Source organism: Capsicum annuum, chromosome 10 (assembly GCF_002878395.1).
Source record: "Capsicum annuum cultivar UCD-10X-F1 chromosome 10, UCD10Xv1.1, whole genome shotgun sequence".
Classification (NCBI taxonomy): domain Eukaryota; kingdom Viridiplantae; phylum Streptophyta; class Magnoliopsida; order Solanales; family Solanaceae; genus Capsicum; species Capsicum annuum.
This window is the reverse complement of record NC_061120.1, coordinates 18331491-18344616: the sequence shown is the minus strand read 5'-3', so window position 1 is coordinate 18344616 and position 13126 is coordinate 18331491. Positions and strand designations below refer to the sequence as shown.

The following is a 13126-nucleotide window of genomic DNA, read 5'->3' as shown; positions in this document are numbered from 1 at the left end:
CAACAGGCAAATTTTAAAAAAATGAGGCGTAGACTAATAATATTAACTTTGATACTAAATTTTTTAATTTTATTAGTAATTATAAAATGTTTAATTTTTTTAAGCTTCTAATTTAATAACTAGTATAGCATATACTAATAAGATACCGAAAATAAATTACTAATGTTTATAACTTTCCGCTAATAATTTAACATGAATATTAGTTATAAAAATATTGATGTATAACTAATTTAATAAGTAGAAAACTTGAAATAATGCGACAACAACAGGCAAATTAAAAAAAATAAGGCGTAGACTAATAATATTAATTTTGAGACTAAATTGCTGAATTTTATTAGTAATTTTAAAATATGACAATGTAAAATAATGGTGCATGATTTATTACTAACTAAAAGCTCAAATAAATGTAATCTGAAGAAAGAAGGGCCAAAATTGGATGTCAACAGAGAATAAGAAGAAGAAGAAGTTTGAATGATAAATAATGATAAAAATAAAGTGTATGATTTATTACTAACTAAAAGCTCAAATAAATGTAATTTAAAGAAAGAAGGGCCAAAATTGTATGTCAACACATGATGTTACTTTAGTTTGCTTCAAGTTTAATCAAGATTGTCCCTTTATCACTGCATTCACGTTTTGTATTCTATTAGCTATTTCATATACTAATTTATTGTAATAGGTTTTCTTATATGGATATAATGAGCGAATGAATGCAGTTTGTTTTAAATTCTAGTTTCACATTAGAGTGATATGATTTGATGCATTGATATGGTTATTATTTTCAATCAATTGTCCCTTTATCACTGCATTCACGTTGTGTATTCTATTAGGTATTTCATCTACTAATTTATTGTAATAGGTCTTGTTATATGGATATAATGAGTGAATGAATGCAGTTTATTTTAAATTATAGTTTCACATTAGAGTGATATGATTTGATGCATTGATATGGTTATTATTTTCAATCAAGATAGTCCCTTTATCAATGAATTCACATTTTGTATTCTATTAGGTATTTCATTTACTAATTTATTGTAATAGGTTTCCTTCTTTTAAAAAGCAAATTCACTAAGTTAGATGCCCAAGGCTAGTTTTTTTATATATATATTAAAAGCAAAACTAAAAGAAAAAGTACAAGCAATGGGGGCTATACCTTGCCTTACTAATCCTATTGAGGCATAACAAAACCTCTTCTAATTAACATGCATGTAAAAAATAAGAAGAAGAAAGAACTAAATATTCTATGATCATCACAGAGTTAATAACCAACTTTATGATGATATTATAAATGATAATACTTATGTAGTGAAAGATTAAAATAAGCAAAAGTGTGGAGTCAAGTCCGTGTTTTTTTAAAAATTGAAAATCTTTAAGAAGATGTAGCCCTATAAAGATTCTATTTTTCACCTTGTCTTCTTCCTCCAACCAATCTAAAATATCTTCATATTTCTTTCTCTATTGAATCTTGTTGACATAATTGAACCTTGTTTCCTTCTGCTTTGCCACCCTCATTGGTAATTGTCTTAGAATAGCCTCTTCAGGCACTTTACCATCCCAACTAAGTTTTCTTTCATGAATTTTCTTTTTCTTGAATCCTTTACTTTGTTGCCTAGGTGAAAAATCTTCATCCCTAGCCACTTTAGCAACGCATTCATCCAATACTTCATCCTCATCTTCTTCGTCAAATATGCCAACCCCTAAATCACCCTCAAATGCTTCCATTGGATCTTCTACCAAATCTCCAAGCTCATACCTCTTGGCTTGGAACCCTTTGGCAGGATTATCCATAAGATTCTAATGTGTACTTGTTTGAGCCACAAGTTGTTCCGTGGCTAAAGATGGAAGAACCATTGCATAACTTGGCATAAATTCTGATGTTGCTGGACTCAACTTGCTACATGTTAGAGGAGATGAGGCCTGCTTCTCCTCCTCAGCCATATCTGCCCAACTCTTTATATTTGTACCACTTTTTTGGCCACTCTTGGCTTCAACTTTGTTATTTGAACGCGTCGGAGTTAAGACCACTACCCCATCCACATCTTGTTCATTCCCCTTGAACAATAATTTATGTCTAAAGTTATCTCGTTGCTCACCAATTGACTCCATAGATGGAGAAGGGATCTCACACGTTGAAGCATCCAATTTAGCCATCAACGGCTTCAAGACAGATACGGGACAAATCAAGTTTGCAACGTGCTGTTACATTAGCATATTTGTTACTTCTGGAAGTGCAATTTGACATTTAGGACTGCCTGAATCAGATTGGTGCTCATTTTTATCTAAAAGAGCCTCAAAGGTGGTAGGATCCACAACATCCTTTGTTGCAATGCATTGTTTCTTTGCCACATTAAGTTCTTTACTAATTTGAGGACTAACAGATTGTTTGAGTGAAAACATTGCCCAACCCTTATCTCCAACATCATCTCTAGCATTGTTCAACTCCATATCCTTCTTAGAAACCATAAAACTCTTAGTCCCGGCACTTGTATCCACAATACTAGGCAGATTTTGAAGAGCTTTCTTTTCAGCTTGTGTTTTTTTCGATAAGTTTTCGGACACCCTAGCCAAAGTTTAACCTACTAGAATATCCCCCATGTTAACTCTATTTTGTTGTTTCTTAATATTTAGATAATACGTGCATCTCCTTGCAATTTTTCAACAGAAGCTCCCCCAATCTCCATTGTCACATCATCTTTTTTTTGGAGCACTATTTTTTTCAATTAACAATCGATACTTCTTTTCATCGTGACCTTGGTATTTACAATGGGTGCAATATTAAGGTAAATTATCAAACACCACCTCCTGAAACTCCTTAAATATTTTGCCCGTAACTTTGTCCACACTTTGAAGTCGAATATGATCCAGATGTTTGTCCACTAAGTCAAGAATGACTCTAACCCTAGCCGTGCTCGGTCTTGATCTCACTTGTGGGGCCTTGTCCACAGCAATAGGTTTTCCAACTGTTGAAATAATGGAAGCAAAGACCTCTTAGAAAACAAATTCGTCGACAAGTTTGGAAACAAAATCCATACTGTCGCACGTGAAGTCTCCTCCTTGGGCTTGAATCCAATAGTCCACGAAAAAAATCCTAATCTGATGATTTTTGCCGTTATGCATGAAATAATTCACAACTCATGATAATCCAACCACAAAATCATCATATTGATCCATACGAATAAGAAGTTGTGTTTGAGCAAGCAACCTGACAAGACAATATCCCTTAATGCCGAGAAACTTAGGCAAAATCGATCTTAAAATTGACAAATCTGGTAATCCCATGGATAATTTAACCACTATGGCTTGATGAAGTCCATCCTATCTGGCGAAAGCTTGTCGTTCATCCAGTGTAAATTTTAACGTTGGAATTCCATGAACAACTTCAATAGGTATTAAACTAGTTTGTGAAAGATTAATAGTTGATTGTGTTTGATTTAACTTATCAACGCAATTAGAATTTGTATTGGTGTTTGTAGGTTTATTTGTAGGGTTTTGGAGAAACTCTCCCACAGCCAAAGGCTGGGGAGAGACAGTGGCAATCATAGCTTAATAGATTTTCTTATATGGATATAATGAGTGAATGAATGTAGTTTGTTTTAAATTCTAGATTCACATTAGAGTGATATGGTTATTATTTTAGTGTATTGGTTGCGGAGTGCATTGGTCGTAATCTTATGATTTAATTTAATATTTTGGGCCTAAATCAAATGATTTAAGGCTTAAAGTAATTTATTCTTACGGGAGAAGAACGAAACAGGGGTACGAACTTGTTTCTACATTTCACTGCATAAAGAAAAGAAAGGAGGGAACAAATCCATTTATAAGGAAGAGAGACGAGTTGCGGATTAACTCAAGCCTCACCGAAAAAAAATGAAAAAAAAAAGGAAAGAGGGAAAAAATTATTTGTCCCATTTTTATAGAAAATAAATGCTTCAACGGTTAATCTCTAACGAGGGCATGGATAATACATATCTCGACAAAGGTCGCAACTTCGTGTTTCATTAAAAGACAAGCAATAAAATAGCAAGGTCTCATTACGCGCCTTGACCCAAATAATTTTCTTAAAATATAATCTTTGGTTTAACCAAATGAGTAGACTAAATATTTAGGTGTGATATCTTGATTGATGTATGATGATGCTGAGGTCGCCACTAGGCGTCTCAGTTAAGACTAACAAAAGTGTAACAAATTAAAGTGAACCATAGGTAAAACAATTTATCCAAGATTAATTTAAGTCAAGTCTAAGTTGATAAAAGTGACTGTCACAACCCGAGCAGATACCCTGACAGCGATGGCATCCCGAACCATTGAGGCATGGGCGCCCCTTATCTATCTGACAATCATGCACAATATTCAAACAATAAAAAGAAATACGGAAGTTTTAACATACGAAAACATGGTCAATACGAAAGGAAACTCTTGACACTCAAACATCTGAATCAGTCTGTGAAATCTAAAACAATTACAAGAATCAACATCCGTCTAAAAGAAAAACTTATACAAGGCCCCCAGTCAAACCATGAATCAAATAAATAGCAATGTTCCATAAACCCGGCCTTTCGAAATAGGGGAGGCTCATCAACTGCAAATCTCAGACACACCACCTACTGCTTAGCGGGACCCCGGACTGAGCCTCAGATCCTAAAATATAGAGGGCAATACAATTGTACTAGTACGGAGAGCAATCCAAAACAAAAATATATTTTTACATAATATAAGTGAGAGCATTTCATAAAACACATGTCATCTTAAAATAGTTGAAAATACATGGGCATAATATAAATCTTTCAAAACAGATTCTACAAATCATGACTCTACACTTTCTTCTCTTCTAAGCTAGATGGTACATCCTACAATCTGTAATTCCACGGGCTATATGGAATCTGCCTTTGACTCAGCGGCCAAGCTCCCAATCTAAGTTTGCCGCAAAGGTTGGAGTATCTGCTTATCTACTACACCACAGAGTCATCATCAACGTACGATCTCCCTTTCGGGTAACATAAACCCGTGTCGACAAATCATAGTTTTAGGCAATGAGTCGTCTGACTCGTGCCTTCTTCGGGTAACCATCTAACTCTCTTAAGCCCAATTTTATACTCTTTAAAACATATCTTCATCTTATAATCGTTTTATCTCTTATCCTATTTTCGGGCATATACCCCTGACTTGCAAGTTATATCACACTCTACTGCCCTCTTATCGATTCAAAAGATATTATTGACCACCCAAAAGATCTACTAATTAATAAGAGTTCATATTTTAAAATAGTTGAAAAACATGTACTTCTTCCTTCAACACTTTATTTACGGTGGTCACCTTTCTTATCAAGTTTTAAGCCATTCTCATGGGAAAACATGACCATTTACAAAACAAGTAAAAACAACCTCTCATTTCCTCATATAAAACAGTATAATTGTACATATTAATTCATCAACAGACCCAAGCCTTTAGCAATTCGCATAATTAATTCACAACATGTATAACTCAAGGGATTTCATAGTAAAAAAAAAAAGGGAATTACAGATCCCATGCTCTCATATAACTTCACAATTCTGATATCACATGATCACACGAATATAATTCGAGTTTTAAACACCAATTTACAATTTCTACAATACTTCATCAAATCATAGGATTTCCAATACATATTTATCAAGATCTTGAAACCAATTTCACATGAATATGTATATACTCTTTAAATCATGTTTAAAAATAGTAAATCCATGCCCATGAGGTTTAGGATAGTCCACATACCTTAGATTACTTATTTTGAAGAATAGGACTTGAATCTTGACTCGTTTCTTGGAAATCTTGAACTTAAAGATGGATTCTTGATCTTTGGGGGTGGAGTTAAGGTTTAGTTTTTTAGGGAATTTAAGTAACTTTTGGCATAATATGCCCTAATCACGACTTAATTTTGTGTTTAGGCTAAGTTAAGACGAGGGGAAAAGACTAAAATACCCTCTTGAACCTAAAAAATATATTAAAATGAACTGGGCACCCGATACGTTAGGCGAAGTGACGCATCGGGCACCAGTACGACAGGTATCACGATGCGTCGATATCGCATTGAGTTACTATTTCTGAAATCCAAACATGTCCCTTCCCTCGTTCGAAAAATCTGAAACTCCCCTGAGAGATTCCTTTTACACCTCCAAATATGAATCAACTCACTAATCTATGTCTCGGGGTCGGAAAGGTCAATTTAGAACTCATTGAACTTTAGGAGTTTAAAATATGACTTAAGTCCTTTTTAACACTTAGGAAAATTTCAGGTTGTTAGCTTTTTAAGCTTACTACTAAACGTGGTAACAATTCAAGAATGCTATGAGGTGTTACATTATCCTTCTCTTGGGTTCATTCATCCTCGAATGATGGCTCGAAACACAGATAAGCACGACTTCAAAAACACTAAGGAAAAGATAAAGAGAGTAGTATATGATTTGAACCTTCTATGTCGTCATCCACAGTCTCAAAAAGGTTTGGGTGTCTAGTTTGCATGTCATTTTCTGACTCCCAAGTAGCTTCCTCAGCTTTTTTTATTCTTCCACAACACCTTAACCAAAACTATCTCCTTACTTCTTAATTTCCGAACTTGGCGATCCATAGTGGCAATGGGCTCTTCTTCATATGACAAGGAGTCTTTCACATTGACCTCCTCTATAGGCAATACTAGGGAATGATCTCCTATGCACTTTTTCAACATGGACACATGGAATACTGGGTGCACGAAAGCCAAACTCGTGGGTAACTCTAACTCATAAGCAACCCCGCAAACTCTTCTTACAATCTAATATGGTCCTATATAACGAGGACTAAGCTTCCCTTTCTTCCCGAATTGCATGACTCCCTTCATAGGGGAGACTTTTAAGAATACCCAATCATCCACCTCAAATTCTAAATCTCTCCTTCTAACATCGGCATAAGATTTCCGGCGACTCTGAGCAGCCTTAAGTTATTCCCTAATTATCTTTACTTTTTCCATCTCCTAATGACAAGGCTGGGCACAAACAACCGGGTTTCACCCACTTCGTACTATCCAATTGGTGATTTACATCTCCCATAAAGCACCTCAAAAGGAGCTATCTGAATACTAGAATGGTAGTTATTGCTGTAGGCGAATTCTATCAATGGAAAATGGTCCACCCAACTACCTTTGAAGTCAATCGCATAGGCCCTCAACATATCCTCAAGGGCCTGAATGGTGCGTTCGGCTTGCCCATCAGTCTGAGGGTGGAAGGCAGTACTTAGGTTCACTTAGGTGCCTAAACCCCGTTGAAAGGACCTCCAAAACTACGAAGAAAATTGCGTACCTCAGTCAGATATAATGGACACAAAAGCACCATGCAAATGGACTATCTCTCGAATGTATAGCTTGGCATAGTTATCCCCCACATAGTTGATTCGTACAGGAAGAAAATGAGCGGACTTGGTCAACTTATCCACGATCACCCAAATGGAGTCATATTGGTTTAGGGACTTCAAAATCCCCGTAATGAAGTCCATATTAATCATCTCCCACTTTCACATAGGCAAGGCTATCTCTTGAGAAGTGCCACCTGGCCTCAAATGTTCTACCTTAACTTGCTGATAATTCATACACTTAGAAACAAAATTAACATCTCTTTTCATATTATTCTACCAATAGATGTTCTTAAGGTCATGATACATTTTCGTAGATCCTGGGTGAACCACATATCTCAAAGTGTGAGCTTTATCAAAAATTCTCTCTCGCAAACCATTCATGTTCGGTACATACAACCTACCCTAATATCTCAGAATCTCGTCTCCTCTAATTTCAAATGTCATCACCTTTTGTTAACCAATATCTTTCTTAATCTACATCAAGATGGGATCCTCAGCCTGTTTCTCCTTAACTTCAGTACATAAGGAGGATTTAGCTATCTCATGAACAATTACTCCTCCATCTTCAGAATCCAAAAGTCGAACTCCTAAATTTATAAGCCGATGAATATCCCTCACGATCTCCTTCTTCCCTTTCTCAACATGAGAAAGACTGCCCATTGACAACCTGCTAAGAGTATCGACTACCACATTGGCCTTGCCCAAATGATAGTGCAGGCTCATGTCATAATCCTTCAATAATTCTAACCAACGCCTCTGCCTGAGATTCAGCTCTTTCTGCAAGAAAACATACTGCAAACTTTTGTGATCAGTAAATATATCTACATGCACCCCATAAGGATAATGCTGCCAGATCTTAAGTACAAACACTACAGCTGCTAACTCTAAGTCATGAGTGGGATAATTCTTTTCACGCACGTTCAACTGCCTAGATGCATAATCTACCACTTTACCATGCTACATAAGCACGCACCCAAGTCCCCGGGGGATGCATCACAGTAAACAATGAAGCCATTTGTACCCTCAGGAAGGGTCAAAATCAATGCAGTAGTCAACTTGTCTTTCAATTTCTCAAACCTATTCTCACAAGATTTTGACCACAAGAATTTTGCCTTTTTCTGAGTCAATTTGGTAAGGGGTGCATCTATGGAGGAAAAGCTCTCTACAAAGATTTTGTAATACCCTGCCAAACCCAGAAAGCTTCGGATATCGGTTGGAGTCATGGTTCTAGGCCATTTTCTTACTACCTCAATCTTTTGGGGGTCAACCTTAATCCCTTCACTAGACATAATGTTCCCCAGAAAAGCAATGACGCTAAGCCAGAATTCATATTTTGAAAACTTTGCATATAATTCATGATCTTTGAGGGTCTGGAGAATGATTCGAAGGTGATCATCATGATCCTCTTCATTTTTAGAATAAACCAAGATGTCGTTAATAAAGACTATGACGAACAGATCTAGAAACTGATAAAAAAACTATTCATTAGGTTCATAAAAGTTGTGGGGGCATTAGTCACCCCGAAGGACATAACTAAGAATTCATAATGGCCATATCGGGTTCGGAAAGCATTTTTGAGAATGTTAGCCTCCCTAACCTTCAACTGATGATACCCCGAATGAAGATCTATTTTGGAGAAACATGTAGCACCTTGGAGTTGATCAGATAAATCATCAATTTTGGGAAGAGGATATTTATTTTTACCAGTGACCTTATTGAGCTGACGGTAGTCTATACACACATGGAGAGAGTCGTCTTTCTTAAGTACAAAGAGTACAGGTGCGCCCCAGGGAGAAACACTAGGGTGGATAAAACCCTTATCAAGAAGGTCTTTCAACTACTCTTTCAACTCTTTTAGTTCTGTAGGAGCCATTCTGTATGGTGGAATAGAAATAGGATGAGTGTCCAGCAATAAGTCAATGCCAAAATCTATTTCCCTGCCAGGTGGTATCCCCGGGAGATCATCAGGAAAAAATTTTGGGAATTCATTAACTACAGCGATAGACTGGAGGAAAGGACTTTCGATACCAAAATCTTTGACTTGAATAAGATAATACAAATAACCCTTGAATATCAGTCTACGGGCCCTGAGATAAGATATGAATTTCCCCTTAGGTGCTAAAGAATACCCTTCCCATTTTGGTTCATTTGGAAAGTAAAAAGTAACTTTTCAGTGTCTATAGTCTAGCATGGCATAACACGAATGGAGCCAATCCTTTTCCAAAATGGCATTAGAATCAATCATATCAATCTATAAAAGATCTACCACAGTATCATGATTATAGAAAAACACAACACAATTCCTATACATACCCTAGCCATAATAGAGTCACCAACAAGGGTTGAAACAGAGAAAGGTTCCAAAATAATTTCAGGCTCAAAACCAAAACTGACGGCTACATACGAGGTCACATAAGACAAGGTATATCCTGGATCAAGAAACACATACACATTACAGGAGAAAATTTATAATGTACTCGTCATAACATCTGGCGAAGCCTCAGCATCCTAGTTGTTAGATAAAGCATATAACTGGTTGCAACCACCACCGGTAGCTGAAGTAGCGCCCTTAGGAGGAGGGGCTGTGGATGCGGCTTGGGACTTAGCTCCCCCAAAATTTTCTTTTGTCGAGGGACAGTCCCTCTTGATATGGCCTGGCTGGCCAAAGGCATAGAACACGAGATTACCAAACTATCACAACCCCGGATGATCCTTTCCACATTTCCTATAACATGGGTATGCTCGATAAGTCTGAGCTACACATCCCTGAGACTGAGTGCCTAGGGCTCTAGGCCTGTCACCTGACTGGAACCGCTGTTCACCCAAAATCCAGGGCACAAGTGCACTTGCTGAAGACTGAGCATTACTCCAAAACTTCTTTTTAGACCACCTATTTCCCCAATTACCACCTTGATACAGACTGTTATTCTGGTCTGTAGATCTGGCTTTCTTGGCCTGCCTGTGTTTCTCCCTGGCCTCTGCCACCCTTTTCTTCTGCTCTTCAACCTGTTGCATATCAACAAAAAATCTAGAGAAATCCATATCTCAATTCAACATCGCTCCTTTACATTCTAGCACCAGATCATTCGAGAGACCAAATGCAAACTTTCTCATGTGAGCTCTCATATTACCTACCAATTTTGGAGCATACCTGGACAACTGAGTGAAATTTAATGTATACTCTTTGACACTCATTTTTCCTTAATTTAAATTAATAAATTCCTCAGCCTTTTGACTCCCTCAACTCCTAGGGAAAGAAACGGTCTAGAAAAGTTTCCACAAATTCACCCTACACAGAAGGCTCAGCATTACTACCCTTCGAGTCCTCCAATTCATTATACCACTGGTTCGCTACATACTTCAAATGATAGGCTGCCAACTCAACCCCTTCAACCTCATTTGCATACATAACTTGGAAAATGTTCTCTAGTTCTTCAATGAACCCTTGGGTATCCTCCTCAATTTTCGTACCAATAAACATAGGCGGGTTCAGCCTCATGAATTAACCAACCCGCATAATCTCAGGTGAACCAAACACAGACCCTATATCTTCATACAGACTAGTTTGAAAGGCCACCAGCTGAGCTATCATATGGATAGACGGTCGAAACTCAGTATTCGTAACTTCTCTCTGAGGAGGCTGGGGATGGTTAACACTGGTTTGTGGAGTCTAAGGTGGATTAGCCAAAACTGGAGGAACTCTCGGAGCAGCAACAAACTTTGGGGAACGAGTTCTATTATGAGTCCGCATGCCATGAGTGGGACGAACATCCTCAGCTTGGGTGTTTTGTTCATTAGTTCTATGGGGAGGCATAATCAATTTTCTAAAATACAGGGAATCATTGGTTAGAGGACATTCAGACTCTACAACACGGACTAAATCATGAAAGAAAGAGAGAGACGTTTCTAAACGCCTTGTTTACTAGCTCAACAATACTAGAATTATGTTTGAGATGGCAAAAGAACTTTGTTACAAAAAAGTGTACAAAGTCAAAGAAGGATATTTTTGTAAATAAACATTTCTTTTATAGAAATTATGTAAGATATATTATTTCTAATACATCAAGCCAAACAATGTATAAGAAACAATATCAGCATAACTAATACAAGCATTACTAATGTAAGTACTACTAATACACTATATTCTACATTGTTCTTATACACTCTACCAAACGACCCCTTAAGGTGGATCAATATGGACAATTGCATGCACATGAACTAATAAATCTCATCATAAAACTTCAAACTAAACTATTATATCTTAACAAGAGGCTAAAGGTTAAAGAATGTAAACAAAGTCTACCCCTACATAACATTTGTCAAGATATTTCCCGAAGGAGATGATTTTTAAGGCATACCAAATGTATCAAGCATAACAATTATTGAAGAGCTAACTAAATTATGAGATGCCATCCATTCAAGACTTCTCACTGAATGTTCTTAAACATATATAATTAGATTAGTACTACTAGATTCTTACCCAAACTCAAAAATATCGGCGGCAAAATAGAGAATTTCTAATACCATGGTCACACTATACTTGAACTAACAAAGTACATATTTCGTGTATAGTATTCTGTCTAGCAAACCATACACAAACATGTTGTCATATTTTATCTTAAGTGGACATCTAAATTGAGATTTAGAAGTAAACAAAATGTATTCAGTACTCTAAAGCACCACAATAGGCATATAGTAAAAGAAGAAATATTGTTATAAACAAGTGTCCTAGAAATATCAAACAAACACAACCATGAAAGACAAACAAGAAACATAGGGAACAACTAATTTAGTATTAGTGAACAACCAAAGCCGATCCTAGCTTCAAAATACTAAATTATAAGCATATTTTAAGGAAGTATTAGAGTCAGAAGGACAAAATGAGAAAAACACTAACCTATTTTGGTGCAGTGAACGTGAGGCGCATGTCTCGGATCTACTCCTTACTCCCATAACCATTCAAACCTCAGATTGAGTAACGTAAATCAACACAAAATCGACCAAGGAAAAAGTTAAAAATCGGGGAGACTTTTAATTACTCCAAAAATACTAACAACTAAAGTTTAAAGCTTTCCTAGAGGGAAACTAACAGCTAATTCGAAAAGTTTTGGAGTAAAGAGGTGTCTGAAAAGTTTTTCAAGACCAAAGAGATGACCAAAACAGAAAGGAATTCCGCTCGGTCGAGAAACAAAATAGAGTGAAGTAAACAAGTATATTTTTTAGCGTGAAAAAGAGTAACAACTTTCTGAGTTGTAGGAGCAATGGCTGCCAAAAAATGTCCTTAAATGGATTATGAACGCAAGTATCTATAGAGAGAAATTAGAATTCTTCAACTTTTGAGAAAACTTCTTGAATTCAAAATTTAAATTCTTGAAAGGCTCGATTGCAGGTGATAATGATGAAATTCAAAAATAAAATGATGGATTTTTTCCCTTTCTATTGACGTGAAGGAAGAAAGAAACGATTTTGAGGTGGAGGATTTGGAACCGTCGGTTTAAAGAGGTAATGACCTCAAAATTCAGAGGTCTTTTGATTTTCTTCACTTCTCAGAGATGACAGTGATAGATAAGAGCTTTTGTAGCTTTGATTTGAGAAGACAAAAGGTTATGGAGAGAGATGACTGAAGTGACGGGGTGAGAAAAAGATAAAAAAGTTAAGGGGAAAGGCTAAGACCATCGAAATTTGCCATTATCCAGTGGTCAGGGTTTGGTCGGTATTTACAGAGAGTGAGAGAGAAGAGGGTTGATGTTTTGGTTGAAGTGGA

At 36.5% G+C, this 13126-nt stretch overlaps 1 long non-coding RNA gene across 1 annotated transcript; it reads right to left on the bottom strand.

Annotated features, from left to right (window-relative positions):
- Positions 1-4387: 4387 nt before the first annotated feature.
- On the bottom strand, positions 4388-13126 carry LOC124888132. The gene is made up of 2 exons (XR_007046144.1): positions 12260-13126; positions 4388-4638 (listed from the first exon to the last, which is right to left on the bottom strand). It is a non-coding gene; the product is annotated as an uncharacterized LOC124888132 (long non-coding RNA).